General features: G+C 28.4%; 1 long non-coding RNA gene across 1 annotated transcript in view; it reads left to right on the forward strand.

Annotated features, from left to right (window-relative positions):
- LOC111682146 overlaps nt 1–26,077 on the forward strand; it is a 31,015-nt gene that overhangs the window by 3,207 nt on the left and 1,731 nt on the right. The window contains exon 2 of the long non-coding RNA XR_002762650.2: nt 21,184–21,230. This is a non-coding gene — a long non-coding RNA (uncharacterized LOC111682146). The remainder of the gene's footprint in view (nt 1–21,183; nt 21,231–26,077) is intronic.

The raw sequence follows: 26,077 nt of genomic DNA on the forward strand, positions 1-26,077 counted from the left end.
TAGAACTGAACTAGAACTGAACTAGAACTGAACTAGCACTGAACTAGAACTGAACTAGAACTGAACTAGAACTGAACTAGAACTGAACTATAACTGAACTAGAACTGAGCTAGAACTAAGCTAGACTTGTTTAAAAATTAAAATTCTAAACAAAATTTATACATAAACAAGTAAGAAGTTATAGTCGGGCGAAGCCGACCATATAATACCCTACACCTGTATACGAATAAAATGTGATTTAGTTTTCATAATAAAGCATTTAAGTTGAATTGTACCTTGCCTCAGATATACTAAAGCCATTTACTATTTAATAAAACTGTGAATATTTAAGTAAAATTTTAAATGGGGGCTTTTTACAGGAGCTATGGTCAAATGAGGCACTTTAATTATAAAGTTCATCAGGGTCATTAAGACTAGTATAGAACTTGGTTGTGCTGCTTTTTGTCGAGATACGAGTATATTAAACATAATTATGAACTTAAAAGCCTTATTTGGTGGTTTCGGCTATATGGGGCCTAGGTGAAATATTGAACCGATGTTAACTATTTTCAATAGGCTTCGTCTACACTACCATAAAAGATCATGTGCCAAATTTCATTGAATTATCTCCAAATTTGCGACCTGTACTTTGATTACAAGGATTACAAGCCTTTTTCGGGGGGTACAGTTGTATGGGGGCTAGGTGAAAAAATAGACCGATCTTAACCATTTCCAATAGGGTTCGCCCCTGTGACAATAGAAGATCATGTACCAAATTTCATTCAATTATTTTCAAAATTGCTTTAAGATGGGTATAGGACTAATATTATTGTGCGTTACAAACATCAGCACAAACCCAATATACCCTTCACCTCTTTAGTGGTATAAAAACTAAAAATTCTCCAAATTATCTATAATCCCAAAAGCATATGTTTTATTTAAAAGCATTCTGCGTTGGTCAAATAATCTGTACAGAAATGCTGTCGTCTACAAGAGGTTGCCTCACAAGTCCATTAAAATAATATGATCTTCACGGGATGGGATGTTTTGTTTTTTCCCTTAATACTCCAACATGATCTAGAAAATAAAATAAAATGTCCTTGTAATTTAAAACGCCTGCTACTTTAAAATGTGTATAAAAATTTATTTAAATGTTATTGTAGGATTCTGTCTGTTTTGTTTTAAACACCATCAAAATGCACACAGCGCGGAGTTTGTAATGTTATTAATGCGCATGTGTAAAGGGCTTGTTTTACAAAAAACAAAAAAAACGGCTGCAACAATATTGCACATATGTGCAACATGCGTTAAGCACTCAACTACAATAGCAGCAGCAGCAGTAATGCCTGTCTGGCAGGCAGGCAGGCGGAAAAATATCCATTCAAGGAACCATTGAAGAACTTTGTCATCATCATTATTAAACATGTTTTCCACAACACACATTTAGTTGATGTTTAATGTTTATTTCTTCGTGTTGTTTTTGTTGCTCCTTATAGTGTTGAACATAAAAATTTCTTAAGGCGTTTTGTCTTGGTTTTTGTTCTTGTTGCATGTTGAAGTGGCACATGCGTAAAAGTGCGAAGATATATTGATGCCAAAAGTCACTACTTTTACACACATGTATTTCTGTTTTATTTGATTTTGTTTGTTGTATTTCTTTTTATTTGTAAAAACCCCCATTTAAAATAAATAAATAAATTTCAATGGATTTGTATGGTGATTTATTAAGAATAATAGTTACGAGGAGAAATGAAAGGAAATATTCGTAATTAAATTTAGTTTTTAACAAAATAATTACTTAAGTGTTAAAGTAACATAAACATAAGAGTGTTTGATTTTGTTTTCAAAAATACGCCAGACCATAGTCTATTGTCTGGACTAAAGAACGATCTGTGGAGTACATTATAGACTAAACTATAGTCTTGAATATAGACCAGTCTGAACTATATAATAGTCTATTGTTTGCATTATAGATCAGTGTATGGTCAACATTCTGGAGTGTAGATCTGGACATTATCTACACAATAGAGCAGTCTATAGAGTAATGCTTAATCTGAACTAAATATTAGTTGATCAGTCTATTGAATGTAGATCAATCTATTGTCTTTACTATAGATCTGTCTCTAGTCTTCATATTGGAGTATGGATCAGTCAAAAGTCTGCAATATAGATTGGTCTATAGCCTAGACATATCACTTTATAGTCTTGACTGATAATCAGTCTATGGATTGATCTTTTAATATTTAAGTATAGTTCTTTACATTCTTTATTTTTTTTTAATTTTTATCACCCTTGAGTTTTTTCATTAAACCTTTGATTCTCAATCCATTCACCCCTTAAGCACAAGTCAAACTAATCCCACAAACAAACTATGATTTTTAATATTTTTGTGGCTTAAACATAATTGTTTTGTGGTCTATTCAAAATTCTAACATCTAAAACTCAAATCACAAATCTTTTAGAATCTTAAAAGATTTGTTGTTTTCTTTGACTTTTTAAATAAAGAAATACGCATTTCTAAAACCACATTTAATAAAATCATGTAGTTTTTGTACTTAATATAAATTAATGAATAATAAATAGTGGTTTTAATATAATTCTTTTTCCATTAAATGAGCAATACATTTAATATGTTTTTTTTCAAAAGAACTTGTGATTTATTGTGGTATTAAAAAGTTGAAATGGAAAAAAGAAATAAGTCTTAAACCGTAGTACCGCCTCCAATGGTATTTTGTGGCATAAATATTTACTACGTAAGTAAATTGTACCGAGAATGAAATTAACCCATTAGGGAGCTGATGTGTGATAGTTTAATCTATAGTCATGATCATAGATTAGTCTATAATCTTAATTATAGCCTGATATACAGTCCAGACTAGATTAGTCTTGACTATATAGTCCAGACAATAGAATGATCTACAGGGAATAGTCATTAGCCTGATTTTTATCCCAGATTAATCTATCATGACTATAAACTATAGTTAACTTGACTACAGATTGGTCTATAATCTTGACAATAGATTCGTCTTGACTATAGATTGGTCTATAGTCTTGATTATATATTGGTCTATAGTCTTGACTATATATTGGTCTATAGTCTTGACTATATATTGGTCTATAGTCTTGACTAATATTGGTCTAAAGTCTTAACTATATATTGGTCTATAGTCTTGACTACAGATTGGTCTATAGTCTTGACTAAAGATTGGTTTTTAGTGTTGACTTTAGAGTAGTCCATAGTCTCGACTATAGATTAGTTTATAGTCTTGATTATAGATTATTCTATAGTCTTGATTATAGATTATTCTATAGTCTTGACTATAGATTGGTCTATAGCCTTGACTATAGATTGATCTATATTCTTGACTATATATTGGTCTATAGTATTGACTATATATTGGTCTATAGTCTTGACTATATATTGGTCTATAGTCTTGACTATATATTGGTCTATAGTCTTGACTATATATTGGTCTATAGTCATGACTATATATTGGTCTATAGTCTTGACTAAAGATTGGTTTTTAGTCATGACTTTAGAGTAGTCCATAGTCTTGACTATAGATTAGTCCATAGTCTTGACTATAGATAAGTCTATAGTCTTGACTATAGGCTATAGTCTTGACTATATTAATTTATCTATAGTCTAGATTAGCTTATAGTCTTGATTATAGATTATAGATTAGTCTTGACTATAGATTGGTCTATAGTCTTGACTATACATTGGACTATAGACTTGACTATAGATTGGTCTAAAGTATTAACTAGAAATTAGTATATAATCTTGACAATAGATTAGTCTATAGTATTGTCTATAGATTGTTCTATAGTCTTGACTATAGATTAGTCTTTAGTCTTGACTATCGATTAGTCTATAGTCTTGACTATAGATTATTCTATAGTCTTGACTATAGATTAGTCTATAGTCTTGACTATAGATTAGTCTATAGTCTTGACTATAGATTAGTCTATAGTCTTAACTATAGATTGGTATATAGCCTTGACTATAGATTAGTTTATAGTCTTGACTATAGGTTGGTCTATAGCCTTGACCATAGATTGGTCTATAGTCCTGACTATAGATTAGTCTACAGTTTTGATTATAGATAAGTCTATAGTCTTGACAATATATTAGTCTGTAGTCATGACTATAGATTGGTCTATAATCTTGCCTATAGATTAATCTATAGCCTTGGCTATAGATTAGTCTATAGTTTTGACTATAGATTTCTCTTCAGTCTTGACTATAGATTAGTCTATAGTTTTGACTATAGATTAATCATCAGTCTTGACTATAGTCACACTTTCATGATACTTATATAACCATATTTTTCCATATTTCATTCCCAAGTACAGCGTCAATTAAAATTGTTAAAAACAATAACCATCACTTGTTTTTTTTTAACAACTTTTAAGTATCAATTTCCATAACAAATAAATAATTATAAAATAATTGTAATAAGATTAAATTTAAATTAAATTATCTAAAAGTATCCTTCAAACTTTTGGCTATTTGTGAGAAAATAGATTAAACCTATTTAAGGAGAGTTTAAAAATTTTTATATTTTCCTTAGGAAGTACATGGATGATAGACAAAACAATTTGTTGTTGCTAAGTATTTTATTTAAAAAAAATATTTATTCATTTTTGTAAGTATTTGTTTTTGTTTTTATTTCTTTAAGCTTATTAAAACTTGTATTTTTACTGTTGTAATTGGTTTCCTTCTCTTCTGCCCATTAAGCATTCATCCGCCCATATATCCTTTTGTTTTCGTACTAATCACCTCAATTAGTCGTTACTTAGATAATGGTGTGAGTTTACGTGTTGGTAAGGAGTAAGGAGGTGGTGCGTTTGCCATCCTAATGACAGGAAATATTTTGTTTTTAACATTATTGTTTTAATTATAAGAGCCTTTGACATTTCAATGGATGTGCTTTTTTTACTGTTGCTATCGTATGGCATCGGGTTCAAATGACATGTTGGTGGTAAAAATATTCAAAAGATAAAATTTTACTCGGGAATTTCTCAGATATTTGTAAATATCATACAATATTCTCTGCTTAAGTACAATATTTAAGGGAAGAATACTCTTATCAAAATTATTTTCTTAACCACAAAAAACAGGATTTAAAGGCTTGCAATCCCATAGTGATCAAGTGAAATTTACTCCATATAGCAGCAAGGTCCTTGTAATTATAAACATTTTTAAAATTGTTGAACTTTGTTTTAATTATCTTAAATGTTAAGTCAAATTGATGAACTTTTTAATATTTTAAAATACATTATATATCACTTGCACCTTCACTTGTTGTTGATAAAAGCTTTCATTTTGCATTTTCATAATTTGATTTTTAAATGCCACAGAAGTTTGTTTAAATGACAAAAAAAACTCTTTATAGAAGATCTTGAGCCGTGAAAAGTATTAAAATGAATAAATCTTAAGCAATCAAGCTAATTAAAAAAAATATACATAAACAATTTCAAGCACAATGGGGCCGATGAGAAAATAAATCATTGAAATTATTTGTGGAAAATCCATGTGTAAAGATCTATGATACACTGTTCATAAATTCCGTTTAATGAGGGATGTAATATCTGTTATAACAAAGCTTTCAAGATATTTGGATTGAATCGAGATGTAAGCCAGATAATAATAAAAAAAGTGTTTTAAAGTCTAGTCTATAGTCTAGTCTATAGTCTAGTCTATAGTCTAGTCTATAGTCTAGTCTATAGTCTAGTCTATAGTCTAGTCTATAGTCTAGTCTATAGTCTAGTCTATAGTCTAGTCTATAGTCTAGTCTATAGTCTAGTCTATAGTCTAGTCTATAGTCTAGTCTATAGTCTAGTCTATAGTCTAGTCTATAGTCTAGTCTATAGTCTAGTCTATAGTCTAGTCCATAGTCTAGTCTGTAGTCCAGTCTGTAGTCCAGTCTATAGTCCAGTCTAGTCTATAGTCTAGTCTATAGTCTATAGTCTAGTCTATAGTCTAGTCTATAGTCTAGTCTATAGTATAGTCTATAGTTTAGTCTATAGTCTAGTCTATAGTCTTGTCTATAGTCTAGTATATAGTATTGTCTATAGTCTAGTCTATAGTCTTGTCTATAGATCTGTATAATATCTTCTTTTTCTACTCTGTCTCTATTCATACTCTTCTTAAAGGAATTACAAGGATCCAATTATGAATATTACAAAAACTTTGTTATTACAGCTTATATATATATCAAAAGAAAGGAATTCTCTTAATATTTCATATTTGAAAGATTTTTTTTAATAATTATTTCCAAGGTGCAGTAAACTCCCCAAAAAAGGTCAACAAAATTTATGTTGTATAAAAAAACGTTCTTTTTTAAGTTGTCTCTCTTTATAAAATACATATCAAAATAATAAAAGGGTCTTAAACTTTTCAAAAGCCTTTTTAAAAACACAACGCATACACACGCATTTTCATAAAGGGAAATCTTTGTAACTTAGTTTTCCTTTCCATAATACAGACATAAATATATGTACATATGTACTATAAGTACTAATGTATGTACTTCTTAAGATTATACCCAGTTTATACAGACATTTTGCCAACAAACTGTTGCTTGTAAAAATTCTATGACGTCTACAAAGAAGAAGAGGTCGTTAAAAATAGTGGGAGGGGCATGGTGACGGTAAAAACTGAGCAAGTAGCAATGTGTGTATTGAAGAGAACGAACATGAGGGAGTTTATCAGCAAACATACTTATAGAGTTACAAATTGTTTTTCCCCAAATTTAATGTTTCTTAGGATTTTCCTAAGTGTTTGTGCTCTTTAAACGAACAATGAAGAAGAAGTAATCAGAAAAGCAACACACTCTCTCACACATACATACATATGTACACACATAAAGAAACAAAAAGTATTGTTTTATGGAGAAGTAAAGTACCTTTGCGTAGGTGTTTTAACAATGGTATAGTATGCAAAGCCGAATAACAGTTGGGAAATACTTGTTGTTATGTGTGTGTGAGTATTTATACCGTTAAAAATTTTATTTCCTTTCATTTTCTTTCGTGTTGAGTGACAATAACAAAAATCATATGCTTGTCATTATTTGTTTAATTTTTGTATACAACTTTTCCTTTCACTTTTTTTGGTGTGTGTTTTTCCAAAAAAAAAAAAAAAACAATTGAAATACAACAGCAACAACAATAAATCTATTGAGTTTTCAAACAAATTGAGTGAATTTTAAAAGCGCAAACGTAAGAATTTATAGAGTACATTAAATGAAGAAGATTTTTTCTAATACATGTGTGTTAGGTAAGAGTACAATAGTGTAATTGTATGTATATTTTATTACGTAGGTGTTTTGAGTAATTTCCTTTTTCTCATTTGTTTTTTGGTAATTCTTATTGAGATGATGTTTAAATGAGAGAAAGTTTGTTTAACTGTGTTTAAAATATAGATATTTGATTTCATTCCGATATTTTTTTGTTCTAGAATGCTTGCGGAGATATGATTTTATAATTTATAATTTAGGTATCTTAAAGTTAGAATTTAAATTATTAGACCTAGAGAACTTTTGTATTATTCTTTAAAGAAAGAAGAATTTAAGATAATTTTTGATATCCTGTTGAAAAATAAACAGTTTCACAGCGAGAGCATTTTTATCGATTGATCCCTAAACTATTGTCCTGTCTAAACTATACTATAGCCTTGACTATATACTAGACCATAAACTGGAATATATAGTCTTATTTATAGTCCGACTATAGCCCAGTCTATAGTATATCCTTTAGCCAGGCCTATAGTCCGGAATATAGACTTAACTATAGACTTGACTATAGTCAAAATATAGACTAGACTATAAACAGCCTTTTCGTAGTCTTGACTATATATGAATGGACTATAGGCTGGAATAAAATCTTGAATACAGGTTATACTATATACAGGACTATAGACTAGAATACAGACAACACTATAGATTGGACTGTAGTCTGGTGTATAGACCAAGCTATAGTCCGCATTATCAACTAAACTGTAGACTGGACTCTAGTCCGCACTTTAGACTAGAATATAAAATGTAATATACTGTCTAATCTTGACTGTAGACTGGACTCTATACCGGACATACTGTAGACTAGTTTATAGTCCGAACTATAAACTAGACTATAGACTGAACTATAGAATAGGCTATAAACCGGACTATAGACTGGAATATACAATGGTCTAGTCTACAGTTAGGACTGTAGCCTTATCTGCAGAATGGATTTTGGACAGGACTATAGACAGGAATATACTGTGATCTTATCTACTGCCCGGACTGTGGCCTAGACTTGACTATAGACCTAACTATAGATTATATTATAGACTGGTCTGTAGACCGAACTGTAGAATTAACTAAAGACCGGACTTTAGACTGAACTATTGACCGACTTTAGACTATACTCTGAAATATGCTGTAGTCTAGTATGGGACAGTCATTGACTATTGACTGGACTGTAGACTAAAATAGTATTAACTATAGACCAGCCTTTAGACTAAACTATATACTGAATTATAGTGAGGCCTATGGGCTGGACTGTAGCCTGGTCTCTAGAATAAACTTTAGACCGGTCTATAGAGTAGACTATGGACTGGAGTATCCTGTAAACTTGTCTACCGCCTGGACTGTAGCCTGGACTATCAACTGGACTGTAGAGTACCATATAGATTATAAAGTGTATTGTAGATTAGACTAAAGACTTAACTAAGAGTTATATATTATATTAGATCGGACTATAGGCAGGACCGCACTTTTCTACAACTTTTTCTACAAACCTATTAGTAGACAACACTTTGTAGATATGAGCGCCTTTAAGGGTACTTATAACTACCGTTATATACAGAGAACCCCTATACTGAGAGAGAAAGCTTAAGAGTAACGGTAATATTTTTGTTTATTATTTGTTTACAAATACAAATGATAATGAATGAAGACATAAAAAGTGTGTGAGTGTGTATTAATAATAAACAAATTTTCCATATTTTCTTAGTTCGCTCTTTAGCGTTTACAACTCTCACCAGGTTGACAAGAGAGAGAAAAAGAGAAAGAGATATATCTCATTTACTTATAATTGTTATTATTCTTGTAGTATAGGTCTGGTTGGATTTTTTTTGTGTGTAGTTTTTAATAGGTATCATAACGATACACGCACTTACGTCGGTCGTCGTTCTCGGTTGGTCGGTGTTGATTCTAAACGGTAGAAAAGCTTGTATTACGTTTTACGCTTGTGTTTTTTTTCTTGGTTTTCTCGATTTTCTTCTATATGTGGGCTCGTTAGAACAACAGCAACAACATTAACTAGAAACCATTGTGTAGAGGTATGTAGGTGTATGAGAGTGCGAGAGAGTAATTGTGCGCGTATGTTGAGTTTATTTGCTTGTGTGTATGTATGAGTAACGGTATTTGCCGCTAAATATTTTACCGTATGATTTTATTTCTCCGTTAGTTCTTGTACTTAAGATTCTCGCCTATGATTCCTACACCGCAAGGGGTTCGTTTCGTTTCGCATCGGTATTAAAAGTTCTTTTACTTTTTTTTCTACTACATTCTTCTTTCTTTCATTCGTACATCCTCTTCGTGCGATTCGAAGTGTATGTTTGAGCGTGTGTGTGTGTGTGTTGGGTATTTTTCAGTTTTACGAAACAACAAAACTGCATCCAAACATAATGAAATTTACAAAAACACAGCCGTTAAGGAACAAGAAAAATCAGTATATTTTGAGTTAAATTTATAAAAATTTTCGTAACACAACAATACGGTTTCATTCGAGTACTGAACTCTTTTCGAGACGTGACGCGCAAATTTTTTTTTATTTGTTTGATAATATATATAGTAGAAGAATAAAAAAAAACTAAATAAATAAATAATAATATACATATATACACAGAACAAAATTATAATAACAACAACAATAAAAAATTAAAAATATATAAAATAAATAAACTCGGTTATTTTTAATTTTGTTGCTTTTTTTGATTTCGACGCGTGTTTATTTTAAAAATAATCTCTACAATCAAGTTCTTTTACAAAAATAAAACTAAAAACAAAAAATAATCAAACCAAATTATTTTTTATTTAAAAATAAATACCAAAGTCTAAAAAAAAAATTTGAAATGAAATTAAAACAACAAAACTTTTTTTATTTATTTTGTAAAAAAAAAATTTAATTAAAGTGGAAAATTAAAAATAAAGTTTTGTTTTTTTTCTCTTAATAGAAAATGTTGTACAAACAAACATATTAAAAATATAAATAAATAAACAAATATGTTTTAAATTTTAAATTAAACAATTTGAAAAAGTAAATACAAACAACAAAAACAACAACAAAAATTTCAAGTGCAAATTATTTTAAATTTATTTTGTGTTATTTTAAATAAAATGTTTAAAAAATAATTCAAAAACTTTATAAAAGTTTTTTTTTGAAAACAAAATTTTCAATTATTTTCTGCAAAAAACAGCATTTATTTTATCAATAAACATTTTAGTAAAAAAAAATATTAAACAACATATCAACATTTACATATTTTGGAAATTTTTCAATAAAAAAACACCAAATTTTTTTTAAATAAAAATTATGTTTTAAAAATATTACAACAAACAGTGTAAGTTTTTTTTATTTTTAAATAATATTTTGGTTTTTATATTTTCTTTTATCGAATCTTGAAAATTATTAGTGCTTCTCTACTTCAATACAAATTTCCGACGCATTTGAAAATTATATAGAAAATATTTTATTATAAAAAATTTTATACAATTTTACAAAAAAAATTTGGATTTTTTTTATAAAATTTTGAATTTTTTTTATAAAATTTTGAATTTTTTTTTTATAAAATTTTGAAATTTATTTATAAAATTTTAAAATTTTTTTTATAAAATTTTAACATTTTTTTTATAAAATTTTGAAATTTTGTTTACAAAAATTTTAAATATTTTTTTATCCAAAATTTTGAAATTTTTTTGGTGATTTTTTGTGAATTTTTAAAAAATTCTGTTTTTGAATTAAAATAATCTCGTTTATGTTTCTTCAAATTGAATAGTGAAATAGATCAAAACCCCTGACCCTTAGTTTGATAGTACTAGAAAACTCTTGATCTAGGTTTACAAAGTTGCTGATGAAATCGGCTGTATAGCTTATAAAAAACCTAGTTGTGCCGACTTCTGTAGAGAACTCATGACCCTTAGCTTGATAGTACTAGCAGCACTAGATAGGAAGTCAATAAAGCTTAAAATTTTCTGAAGACTGTAAACATTTTTGAATATTTTTGAAAAGTTTTTTATTAAATCTTTTCACAACTAACGCAGATGTGAAAAGAAGTAAGATACTATTGTCGATCATAAATGGACACGATTGTTTTGAAAATCAGCAACATAGCTTATATATAACTTAGTTGTGCCGACATCCAAAGGGATAATGATATATTTGTCGTGGGAAACGAATCCACGACCCTTAGCATACTAGTACTAGCAACACTAGATACCGAAGTCAATTAAGCTAAGTCCATCTATATGATGAAATCAATTTTCGTTAAACCCCAAATAAATCTGTAAGGCAAATATTCTATAATTCTTTTTGACATGATTTCGAGAAGTTTTTTATAAAAAAGAGCAAAATAAATTAAAATTTTAAAAAAGATCTTAAGTATTTTCCGAATGCAAATATTCTATACAAAAGTCTATACGACATAATATCGAGAGAAGAATCATCAAAATCGTTATATAAATAACGCAAATGTAAGAAAAATTTCGAAAGAACCCAAAACATATTATAAAGAGAAAACAAGTAAGAAACTTAGCCGATTATTAATGGATCTGATCAATTCGAAAATTGGCAATATCGCTTATATAAAACATGGTTGTGACGACGAGATAATATTACATTTGTCGTGCGAATCGAACCCACGATCCTTCTTAGCATGATAGTACTAAAACCACTCAATTAAGCTATATCCTTCCAAATAATGAAATCAATTTATTAAAAACACCATAAAGATCGTAAATTGACATGAGCTAAATGGTTAAATGCAACCCGATCGTTTATATGAAACCCATATAAACCAACTTCTAAAGAGGTGTTAATAAGTCCAAATGGTAGAAATTTAGTTTAAGTAATTTCTAAAAAGCTTTGTTCTTAAGAACGTGTATGATCCAAATTTAAACAATACATCTTGAAAACTGTACCCAGCCGGTCAAACGGACAGAAGAACATGACTTAATCGGCTTAGAAATAATAAGTTCTATTAAATACCTTTCGATTATTACCCATTAATTAGCACATAAAAAGATTCTAATATAAATCCACAAAACTTTAAGAATTTGATAGTTTAACCGAACTTTATTTACAAAAGCACAGTTAAGTTTAATCTCGTTCGATCGTGTATAGGATCTAAATAACAAAGCAAATGCTTAAAAAAATATCGTAATGTAGGTTATAATAAAGTGTGATATGTGTGATTTTTCGAACCAACTTATTGATTAACAGTTCAAAATTGTTATCGATTAGAAAGTAAGTAATACATATTGCTATCAGTAATTAAACTTATATGAGAAAATAAAACTGCACGCACCACCAAAAATAATTTCATATTTTAGTACATTTCTTTTTTGGCAAAAGGAAATCAAGAAAAGTACTGATACTCGACATTTGGCCATTTTTTTTTTTTTTTTGTAAAGCCAAAAAGAAACACTTCAAAACCTTTAAAAAGTCAAGGGCAATCAATATATGTGCACTTTATAATCTATATTTACGATAATACATATACTTAACAATGAAGTATGTAGCACTAGTTGTTGTTTTAAATGACGTTAACTATTTGCTGTTGTGTTAGAATAAAGGTTAATTAACCCTAAAAAGACAAATTTGTTGATATACATATGTACTTATGTGTGTATGTATATTAAGGTAATTATAGTTATTTTTAACATTTATAGTTTACATTTGGATAGAGATCACTATTCCAAAAATATATTTTTCTATATTTATTTAAACATTAAGCTAATTATGTAGCAATTACATAGTATAACGTCAGTTAATCATGCATGAGTTTAAATTGAAATTAACCCTTTAATAGCGAGAATTAGATTAAAAGCCGATCGATCTCTCTTTTCATTTAGCGACCTTGGCCATCCGTTAGTTTGTTCCTAAAAATGAAAACATTTGACAAGTTCAAAGTTCAAAGTCGGAAAAATTCATTGAAATAATAGTGTATTTTGAAAAAACAAAATGCAAATATTTTGATATTTTTTATGTTTAAATTGTGGTCATTTTCAAACCAACGTCTTAATCATGTTATGAAAACTGATAAGAATTACATTGAAATTAAAACAATTATCCCGTGCCTTATGTGTAAATAATTTGTGGTTCATCTTGGTATTTACTCTTAATTTTTGAGGTTTTAATTTAATACGAAAAGAAAACATAAATGTTTTTTGTTGCATTTCATATAAAAGAGGTTAATTCCCTAAATTTTTGAGTTTGAATTTATAAGCGTGTGGTTTTAGACTGCAAGGCAAAGAGCAAATGTCACTTAAAGGGGTTTAGATTTAGAAAAAAAAGTAAATCACGAGATAACGTTATTTGAGCTGAAAACCTTTTATAGATAGGTAGATAGATAGCTAGATCGATAGATAGCTAGATAGATCGATAGATAGATAGATAGATAGATAGATAGATAGATAGATAGATAGATAGATAGATAGATAGATAGATAGATAGATAGATAGATAGATAGATAGATAGATAGATAGATAGATAGATAGATAGATAAGTAGGTAGATAGAAAGATAGATAGATAGATAGATAGATAGATAGATAGATAGATAGATAGATAGATAGATAGATAGATAGATAGATAGATAGAAAGACTCCATAACGCCCCTCAACATGATCTATCAACGAATGTCCGTACTTTCTTTGTCTGTTGGAACCTCAATATAAGGATTCTTATTAACTCATTGTTCCATTTGTTGTTTCTCATTTTGTTGATGCTGCTTGAAAAACTCTTGATCTGCCCCGTTCTCTCTCTCTCTTTCTCTATCACGATTTCGATAATATAAATATTATTTCTTTCACTGTTTTTCGCAAACTCATTTGCATGGTATGAGTATTTTATTTACTTTTATCATTATTATTTTATTCATTCTTATTATGCTGCTCACATAATTTACAAATAATCTTTATGAAATTGATAACATTATACCAACTAAATGAGAGTGAGAAAAAAAAGAATGAAATTCTTAAGTATGGTAAGAAGGGTACAATTTACAAATACTTATAATGATAGCAGTTATGCTATCAACAATAGCACATTGATGTTAACAAATAAATAAAACATAAGTACAATTTAGTACAAGTTTATAGTATTAAAATTTCAGTTGCGGAAAAAAGACATTAATTTTGCACTAATTTTAGTTCTAAGAGAAATTTAGCGAAACTTAATTTCTGCACTTTACTGTATCTTGTTTATATCTGTTTACAGTATACTTGTAAACTAAAAGCAATAACAACATTAATGTAAATTATGAAAGAAAAGTATTATCAAAAAATTTTTTTTTACATTTCTTTTCTTGAACTTCCTTTGACTTTCGTTGGGTGTTAAATTATTTCCTATACAAACATTCTTATAAAGATAAATCAAAGAAATTTTAGAATTCCGGGAAGTTTTGTTAAATTTTGGTAAACCAAATTTTTATCGATTTATAATGAAAACTTTTATCGACCTTTGCAATATGTATCTGGAGTGACTTTTACTTTTATAAGGAGGCTTGATTTCGCCTTTTAGTTCATCATGTCCACAGTTAGTCGAATAAGTAATTGCTATTTATTCCTTTATTAAGTGTTTAGCCCCATAGGCTTCGGAGTTTCGTTTTTCTCCAAACAGTAATTTTTTGACTTATCCTATTTTTTAGGTAAACGACTGATATAATAAACACTAATAAAATACATTTAATCGATTACATTTTATTAAAAAAAAATATTTCTTAACAATGATAAAATTTGATTTTAAAATTATTGTTAAAGTTCAAAGTTCAATAAACCTTTTGCATGAATTTCTGTAAAAATATTGAAAAAATACAATATTTTTATATAAAACAAGGTGTAAAGGTGTTAATGAAAAAAACAGCAACAATAAAAGCATCTGACAAAATTTCAATGATTTTTATTGAAAAGATTTTGTTTTATAAAAAACAACATTTAAACGCCCAACAGGTGTTGCAGTAACCAGATTTGTTACAAAAAAAAATTACAAACAATGAATGAAAGTACAATTTCTAAAAAATATCAGAAAAATGATTTTTATTAATTTTTTTTAATAATTGATAACAACATTATAATAATTTTATTATTTTTTTTTTGTTGAATTAGTAAACACCTTCCCCAAAAAAAATCATCTAAAACAAACAATATAATCAAGGTTAATTTTATTACCAAAATTAATTTATAATAAAATCTAATGTATTAAATAATATATCAAATTCTTTTTCTCGTAAAATTTCATTTTCATAAAAATGTGCAATAAAATGTTTTATATTAAAAAAACAAAATAAATAAACAAATAATATTTAATTTTTTGTTTTGTATTTTATGACCCGACTATGTTTTCACCATGATTTCATACTACAAAAACAACATCTTCCCGAATCACCACTAACAACCACTGATATCAAATATAAAAAAATTGTCGTATTTTCTTATCTTATCATAACTTTAACTTATGAATATTATTGTATATGAATTGTTGAATTGGAAAAATATTAAAAAAAAAAACACAAACACATCTCATTAAATGTACACATGTATATAATTTATATTAGGGTGGCTATTTTTTTCGATTCTTTTTTATTTCACCAAATCTAAAAGTTTGTTCGAAAATTAAGGATCAAGATGTCAACAAGATCTAAATCTTGGAACCTTTTTTAAGACAATATATCCTTCTGTTCGTGTTATTTTTTAAAATAATATTCTTAAAATCCCAAATTACCAGATTACATGATTTCGAGAAGTTTTCTATTAAAATCGTTTCACATTCCCGTAGCTTGATGAATTTTTTTCTATATTTTCATTTCCAAGAAGTTTAGAAGTAAAACTACAAGTTCAAGATATAGTCTATAATCCAGGCAGTAGATCTGTCAGTAGTGAAGATTTTAGATCAGTCTATAGTCAATGTTGTAGTACAGTCTATAGATTGGTCTATAGTCAAGACTATTGATCAGTCTTTAGTAAAGACTATAGATTAGTCTCTAGAAAAGACTACAGATCAGTCTGTAGTAAAGTCTTTACATCAGTTTATACTCATGAATGTAGATCAGTTTATAGTTTATAGTCGAGACTATAGATTCGTATAATGTCAAGACTCTTGTTAAGACTATAGATCAGTCTATATTCAAGACTATGTATCTATATTCAAGAGAATAGAAAAGTCTATAGTCGAGACTATAGATCAGTCTATAGTCGAGACTATAGAACAGTCTATAGTCGAGACTACAGATCAGTCTATAGTCGAGACTATAGATCAGTCGCTAATCGAGACTATAGATAAGTCTATAGTCGAGACTATAGATTAGTCTATCGTTGAGACTATAGAGCAGTCTATAGTCGAGACTATAGATCAGTCTATAGTCGAGACTATAGATCAGTCTATAGTCGAGACTATAGATCAGTCTATAGTCGAGACTATAGATCAGTCTATAGTCGAGACTATAGATCAGTCTATAGTCGAGACTATAGATCAGTCTATAGTCGAGACTATAGATCAGTCTATAGTCGAGACTATAGATCAGTCTATAGTCGAGACTATAGATCAGTCTATAGTCGAGACTATAGATCAGTCTATAGTCGAGACTATAGATCAGTCTATAGTCGAGACTATAGATCAGTCTATAGTCGAGACTGTAGATCAGTCTATAGTCTAGACTATAGATCAGTCTATAGTCTAGACTATAGATCAGTCTATAGTCTAGACTATAGATCAGTCTATAGTCTAGGCTATAGATCAGTCTATAGTCTAGACTATAGATCAGTCTATAGTCGAGACTACAGATCATTCTATAGTCGAGACTATAGATCAGACTATAGTGGAGACTATAGATCAGACTATAGTGGAGACTATAGATCAGTTTATAGTTGAGACTAAAGATCAGTTTATAGTCGAGACTATAGAGCAGTCTAACGACGAGACTATAGTCGAGAACCAGCCTACTGTACCTTTATGTGTTTATTAATGTGCGTGTATCTCTACTGTATGAAAAATTATATATATTTTTTGCGATTTTTTTCTTTATTTTTTTTTTGAAAAAATTTTTTTTGAATGTTTGTTTTTTGTTGGTAGTGGTAGCAAACCCAACAGAGCATATTGATAACACTGTCTAATGACAGAGTGAATAAAATAACAGAAAACAAATAATTATAAAAAAAATAAATAAAATAAATACAGTGGGTTTGGCAAAGTGAAATATATACATATAATTTGATAAAGATTTCGAAAAGAAAAAATTTGAAAAAAATCAGACAAAGGTGATTTATTTTAACCCTAAAATTATTTTTTTTTTTTTTTTAATTTGAAACTTTGAAAGGATAAATACAATTTTATTATTTATATCGAAAAAAAAGCATCGGTATAGAAAAATTTTCTTCAAAACTTTTTTGAACTGAATTATTAAAATAAACACTAGTCGACACTACAAGATCACCGATTGTACGGTATTTGAAACAATGACGTTCGTTTTTCATAACAATACAAAACAAAACAAAAAAAAGAGTTCAAGATCAATTAGTTGCCCGAAAAAAAAATATGTTATTGTTTTCTTCCACTTCCCTACCCTTCTGACGCCTGCAGTTCTAGTTTTATGTGCATGATTATCATAAATTTTATTGATATAATATTTTGTCGTATGTTTACTCTTATTCTCTCACCTTCTTTTTTCGGTGGGATTTTCCAAATATTATAATCTAGTCAAGAATTTTATCTGTACAAAAAAAAACATACACAAAATAACAAATAAAATTCTACACTTAAAAACACTGTATAATCATCAAGTACATTTATAAAACAATTAAGTACAGTCAATCATAGGTAACCATTTAGGACCCTACTTCAGCTATAAGTATAATACAGATGGAATGATTTCTGAGATGTATAAAGGGGGGAAATAAGCATTTATAATTGCTAAACTTTTGGTTCGATTTTAAGGAAAGTTATAATTGCCTTCCAGTTAAAGTTTTGGACCTTATACCCCCACTCGGAAATGCTCCAGCAGTCCCGTAACTTATATTTAGTGTAATAAAGGAGAATAACTTTAAAATTTTCTATATAATTCATCTAAATCTTAATGATTAAGAAATTTATTTGGGGTCCATTGCGTACTGGTTGTAGGGTATAATGATATAATATGTTTCTTAACACACAGACACATGATCGAGCGTAAATACAGACTAAAACAAAAATGTATGAATATTTACACAAACAAAAACGGGAAGTGTGAGTGTTAATGCTCAGTTGTTTGTACTTAATAATAAAAATTAACAACAAATAAAAGAAATTATATATTACAACGAAGTAATAATATTAAAAATATCAAATATTTCAAGCAGTTCTTTTAAATGATCTTATCTACATGTAGATGTTAACTGTTTCTACTAATCAGCATATAGTCCCGATTATAAAGCATTTTATAGTTAAGACTTTAGATCAGTAAAGAATATAAATAAGTCTGTAGTTCAGACTATAGATCAGTCCATAATCCAGACTATAGATCAGTCTATAACCCAGACTATAGAATAGATCAGTCTATAGTCCAGACTATAGACTATAGATCAGTCTATAGTCCAGGCTATAGACTATAGATCAGTCTCTAGTCCAGACTATAGATCAGTCTATAGTCCAGAATATAGATCAGTCTATAGTCCAGACTATAGATCAGTCTATAGTCCAGACTATAGATCAGTCTATAGTCCAGACTATAGATCAGTCTATAGTCCAGACTAGAGATCAGTCTATAGTCCAGACTAGAGATCAGTCTATAGTCCAGATTATAGATGAGTTTATAGTCCAGATTATAGATGAGTCTATAGTCCAGATTATAGATGAGTCTATAGTCCAGATTATAGATGAGTCTATAGTCCAGATTATAGATGAGTCTATAGTCCAGATTATAGATGAGTCTATAGTCCAGACTATATATTAGTCTATAGTCCAGACTATAGATCAGTCTATAATCCAGACTATAGATTAGTCTACAGTCCAGACTATAGATCAGTCTATAGTCCAGACTATAGATCAGTCTATAGTCCAGACTATAGATCAGTCTATAGTCCAGACTATAGATCAGTCTATAGTCCAGACTATAGAACAGTCTATAGTCCAGACTATAGATCAGTCTATAGTCCAGACTATAGATCAGTCAATAGTCCAGACTATAGATAAGTCAATAGTCCAGACTATAGATCAGTCTATAGTTCATACTATAGACCAGTCTAAAGTCCTGACTATAGATCAGTCTGTAGTCCAGAATAAAGATAAGTCTATACTCAACACTATAGATTAGCATAAAGCCTTGTATATACATCATTTTATGTCAATATGTCAAATCTATAAATTATTCTACAGTCACTACTATAGACCAGTCTACAGTCAAGACAGCATAGCAGTATATAGTCATGACTCTATATCAGTACATAATAATACTGTACATTGTCAATAGGATACTTGATCGGACTATAGACAGGGAAGACTATAAATCAGTCTATTGATCGGTCTGTAGATCAGTCTTTAGACAAGACTATACAAGTTATTTTATATCAGTCTATAATACAGTCCAAACCTTAAATGTTAAATAAATAGCAAAAATAGTGGTTTAAGATCCTTTTGACACTATAAGAACTGTAGGGCATAAATGAGATATTTATTATGAAAAATAAATGCTCAATTATTCAATATCAATTTCTTTTATTTACACTCTCCCTCTCAGTTGAGTAATGATATCATTACTTGTACTAGAGTAGCTGAAGAGTTAAAGTACAAATAAATGTGCAATTAGTGTAAATAATTATTAAAAAATAAAATGTTTACTAAACAACAGCAGTTAAATAATAAATAAATGTTTTTAATAAAATGTCTACAAAATGTAATAAAGTTTAAAAATTATGAAAAAATATGTAAAGTTGTTAATGGTAACAAATTGTATGAAAACCTTTTAAAGGGAAATACTGCTTTTGTGTTTGATGATGGAAATATATGTTTGGTAGAACTAATTTTTTAAAATTATAAAATAAACCTGAATAAATTAGACATCTTTTAATGACAATACCTTTGTTTTTCATTATCAAAAATATTTAAAATTTTTAAGATTTTAATCTTTATAATAACCAAAGACCACAATAAATTATTTTGTTTGGAGAACCATTTTTTATTCATTCACTATATAATCAACAAAAGAACAATACTAGAGATTTTTCAAGAACATTAGTATTAAACTCATTTAATGATAACAAATATTTATTTATTCAACTAAAGATTAAAAAACATGATGAATGAAATTTTGAAAAAAAAAAAATTCAAAAGAAAACAAAACATTAGAAAGCAAACTTGCAATTTGTAAAAATTTCCCTCCAAAAAAAATCTCCATATGGACATGTGTAAAACATTTAATTACATCATATCATTATTGTTTTCTTTTAACGTTCAAATATTTATTTAAATTTATATGGCTTTTCAATATTGTCAATTAATTTACGAATGATTTTGTCTTCCTTATGGAGATTCGGCCTCCCAGTAAATAACAATCGCCTTGTAACAGCCGGATTCCTGTAATATATACTAAAATAAAAACTGCTAATCAATTTGATTTACCTTAAAATTTTGTTTAACAAAAAACCAAATTTTAAGTTAAACATTGAAAATTTTACGACTTACACGCGACTTATTTGTAACAAACGTAAAAAAAATTTTAAAGAAAAATACTGATTTAGTATAAAATGATGTGTTTAACTGGTTTTTTAAGTCTTTTTCTTAATTGAAAGTTTTACTTAAGAAAAAAAAGTTCATTAAACCATTTAACTTGTTTTGAAACAGGAAGTATTTAATATTTTGCAGTATTCTTAATTTGATTGCAACAAATTTTTTGTTTAATAGTATTTTCTTTAATTTTATAAATATATTCTTTAATTCAAAGAAACTAATTTTTATTTTCCTCTTTTTTGCAGACTTTTAACCAATAAATACAATTTTGTAACCAGAATTATAAAAATAGGTAAGAACTATTTAATTATATATTTAAAACTTATTGTAGATCATCCTAACTGTAAAGTTGAGATTAGTGTTTAGTGCAGTCTATAGATCACACTTCTGTTCAGCCTAAGGATCTGTCTATGTAGTGCAGACTATGGAACTATCTATAGTCCAGACTATGAAACTATCTATAGTCCAGACTATGGAACAGTCTATAGTTCAGACTATGTATAATTCTATGATCAAAACTATAGAAAACTATGATCATTTTATAGTCAAGACTATAGGTCATTCTATAGTCAAGATTATCGATCATTCTATAGTCAAGAATATAGATCATTCTATAGTCAAGACTATAGATTATTCTATAGTCAATACTATAGATCATTCTATAGTCAATACTATAGATCATTTTATAGTCAAGACTCTAGATCATTCTATAGTCAAGCCTTTAGACTATTAGTCAAGACTTTAGATTATTCCATAGTCAAGACTATAAAGCATTCTATAGTCAAGACTATAGATCATTCTATAGTCAAGACTATAGTTCATTCTATAGCCAAGACTATAGTTCATTCTATAGTCAAGACTATAGTTCATTCTATAGTCAAGACTATAGTTCATTCTACAATCAAGACTCATTAGATCATTTTGTAGACAAAAGACAAAAGACTATAGATCATTCTATAGTCAAGACTACAGATCATTCTATAGTCAAGACTATAGATCATTCTATATTCAAGATCATTTTATAGTCAGGACTACAGATCATTCTTTAATGAAGGCTGTACATCATTCTATAGTCAAGAGTATATATCATTCTATCAAGACTATAGATAGTTCTATAGTCAAGACTATTGCTAATTCTTAAATCAAGCTATAGCTAATTTTCAAGTCAAGACTATAGACCACTTCGTAGTCAAGATCGTTCTATAGTCAAGACAATTAATCATTCTGCAGTCTATAGTCAAGACTATCGATCATTCTTTGGTATATCAATTTATTGTCTATAGTCAAGACTATGGATCATTCTATAGTCAAGATCTATAGATCATTCTATAATCTATAGTAAAGACTATAGTCTATAGTCTAACTATAAATCATTCAATAGTCTATAGTCAAGACTTAGTAAAGACTTTAGATCAGTTATAGCCTAGTTGATTAGTTTTCAAAACTATATGTAGTTTAGTTTATAGTCCAGAATTGTAATCATACTATAGATAAAGAAGTAATCTTTACTGATCAGAGGAATAGTCATGACTATAGACAAATCTATAGTTTATAGTCGAAACTATAGATCAATCTTTAGTCAGACTAACACGTAACACGTACGATACTATTTTACTCATCAACAGAGACCGAATGTTATTTTTCAAAATGTTTATATTTATTTTTATTAATTTAATTTGAAAAAATATTTTTTTGTTTAAACAATTGTATGTTTACATGTATTTTTCCCAATATAAATAAACAAACATAATTAAAAGAAAAACTTTCCAATTATTCTATATAAGCAAAAAAAAAAAAAAACAAGAAGACAAGAAAACTTATTGTAACATTTTTGTTTTTTGATTTTCCACTTGTTGTTTATTTCCTTTACCTAAATTTTATGTTCAAAGTACAATCAAAACATATCCTTTGGCTATTTCAAAATACACACACACACCTACTTACATGTAAACATTTCTAGAAACAAGATAAATACATGTATGTGAACAAATACAATGTGTAAAGTTAAATTAAACAAACAACATACCAACAGTTCTATAATAATTAAAACTCATTTTCTCGAACCTATTTCGTTTGAAATGGTTACCACGAACAGCTTGGATAGCTGGAGAGTACTTGAAGATACAGTTACACTCTTATACATATAAAACCGAAAGGCTTCCTTCCGTTTTAAGATATTGTACAAGAGCGAGATTGTGTGTCAGACAATTATTGTGTAGAAAACATGTGCTTAAGTGGCCGAAAAAAAACACAACTGTAACAGTAAGAAATAAATCTCTTGGAACTGTGATATTATACGAATAGGACTATTAGCCCTAAAGAAAGCGATCGCAAAAGGTTTTCCAGATGAGGTGAGAGTTGTTAGAAACAGCTTTATATTTTTCTAACATCCTTTTCCAACTATCTGCGTATATGTCTGTGATTTTTGTTTTACATAAAAAGTTGCATCTTGTTACGAAAGTGTTGAATGTATGTTGCAAGTACAATTGTACCTACAATAAACAACATTCAGGTGTTTTTAATGACACATAGAAACCAAGTCAAGTTATGACCGTAGGCCAAAAGTAAAAAAAAAACAATCTCTTATGGTTTTCCTCATCTACGTACACCTGATTAAAGGAACTTGTTTGTTTTATGCAAAATAAAAAGGAAAAAGGATGAACACATGTATATTGTATTTAAATCTTTTAAATTTTCTCGATTCTTGTGGTCTATGCAATAATACAGAAATATGTTACATTTTTCTAGTCCAATTTTTAGTTGTCAAACTAAATTTCTAGGAAAGTTAAAAATATTTTGTAGTTTTTAGAAATATCTATTTTCAAAACTATTGTTGATTTGTAATTACATTCATATGGAAGCATTTGCAATTGTGGTTTACTTTTATGTTTATTTACAAATTTATGGATATACACACATATTTGCTTAAAATAGATATATCAGTTTATAGTCAGGACTTTGGAACAGTCTGTAGATATATCAGGTTCAAATCAGGACTATTGATCAGTCTATTATCGAGATTATTAATTAGTCGATTGTTAAGACTGTAGATCACTCTAAAGTCAAGACTGCATATCAGTCTATAGTCAAGACTATAGATCAGTCTACAGTCAATACTATAGATCAGTCTATAGTCAATACTATAGATCAGTCTACAGTCTTGAGTAAAGATCAACTGAAGACTATAATTCAGTATATAGTTCAGTCTGTAGTCAAAACTATATAGTAGTCTATAGTAAGAACTATAGTCAATAGTCAAGACTATAGATCATTCTATAGTCAAGACTATAGATCATTCTCTAGTCAAGATTATAGATCATTCTATAGTCAAGACTATAGATCATTCTACAGTCAAGACTATAGATCATTCTATAGTCAAGACTATAGATCATTCTATAGTTAAGACTATAGATCATTCTATAGTCAAGACTATAGATCAGTCTATAGTCAAGACTAATGATCAGTCTATAGTCAAGACTAATGATCGGTCTATAGTCAAGACTATAGATCATGCTACAGTCAAGACTATAGATCATTCTATAGTCATGACTATAGAGCAGTCTATAGTGTAGACTAAAGAGTAGTCTATGGTCAATACTACATATCAGTCTATAGTCAAGACTATATCAGTCTATAGTCGAGAGTATAGATCAGTTTATAGTCAAGAGTATAGATTAGTCTATAGTTAAGAGAATAGATCAGCCTATAGTCAAGAGTATAGATCAGTTTATAGTCAAGAGAATAGATCAGTCCATAGTCAATACTATAGATCAGTCTAAAGTCAAGATTATAAATCAGTCTATAGTCAAGACTATAGGTCAGTCTATAATCATGCCTATAGATCAATCTATAGTCAAGACTATAGGTCAGTCTATAATCATGCCTATAGATCAATCTATAGTCAAGACTATAGGTCAGTCTATAATCATGCCTATAGATCAATCTATAGTCATGACTATAAATCCATCTTTAGTCATAACTAAACATCAGTCTCTAAGTTTATTCTTTACGTGTTTTAATCTAACAAGTTTACACATACTTTATTTTAGAAACATTAGAAAACTTTGCAAACATGTCAAAATTCACAACAAAACTAATTATTCTCTATAAGACAATAGGGTAACTTAAATTACAAAATAATATGTAAATATACATAAATGTTAAAATAGTCGTATAATGTTGAAATTTATTGCTTAAACATTTATATTTGTCATAGTAGGACATAACAACCAAACAATGGGACAGGATAACCTTCACCTTGAAATTGAAATTAATAAACACAAATATACAGGCATTAATCCATATATATGTTATACATACATACTGACGTCAAGTTTGTAACTACATAGTGTGTGTAAATAATGTAAAATACTGTTAAACTGTATGTGATTGTATTTGTAAGGAAGTCCTTTAATTTATTCACGACCAAACTTTTTTTAAGTATGTTTTTATACAATAACAATGTTTGTTTTATTTCCTTAACACTTGCTACTAGCTAGACGGATTAAGAGTATATTGAATGTCGTAAAAGTTCAAAAAAAGGTTAAAATTCATTTTTGATTTTAAGTCCGTCCATAAAGTGTTATATGTAAAATAACACATTATACTTACTATTTTGTAAACCTTCAATGAAGTTGTTATTGTTAGAAAAAGGCTCAAGAGTATTGAATAGTTTGGGTTGCGGAAAAACACATGATGACGTTTTTTTTCGAATATTATGGTTTTTCAAGGTTAAAATAGGTTTTTCCTAAAGCGATAGGTAGCTAATGTTATGGCCACCACTTACCACAATGACTTATAATTATGAACTTTTCTTTATGTTTAACGTTTTTTTTTTTTGTAGGTTGGTATTCTAACGTTAAGACATGAATGAATGAAATAGGAAATATAAGAAATCAATAAACATTTTAATTGATTTTCTTTAGGTTTCCGGGTGATTATTGCTGTTGTTAACAATTGACGTAGTTAATGTAAGCAATTGTTTTATTGTTGAAAGAAAATTTTTCTTAAAGGTTTAAAACAAGTTGTATGTAACAAATAGATAGATAGATAGATAGATAGATAGATAGATAGATAGATAGATAGATAGATAGATAGATAGATAGATAGATAGATAGATAGATAGATAGATAGATAGAT

This window comes from Lucilia cuprina, chromosome 6 (assembly GCF_022045245.1).
Source record: "Lucilia cuprina isolate Lc7/37 chromosome 6, ASM2204524v1, whole genome shotgun sequence".
Lineage (NCBI taxonomy): Eukaryota > Metazoa > Arthropoda > Insecta > Diptera > Calliphoridae > Lucilia > Lucilia cuprina.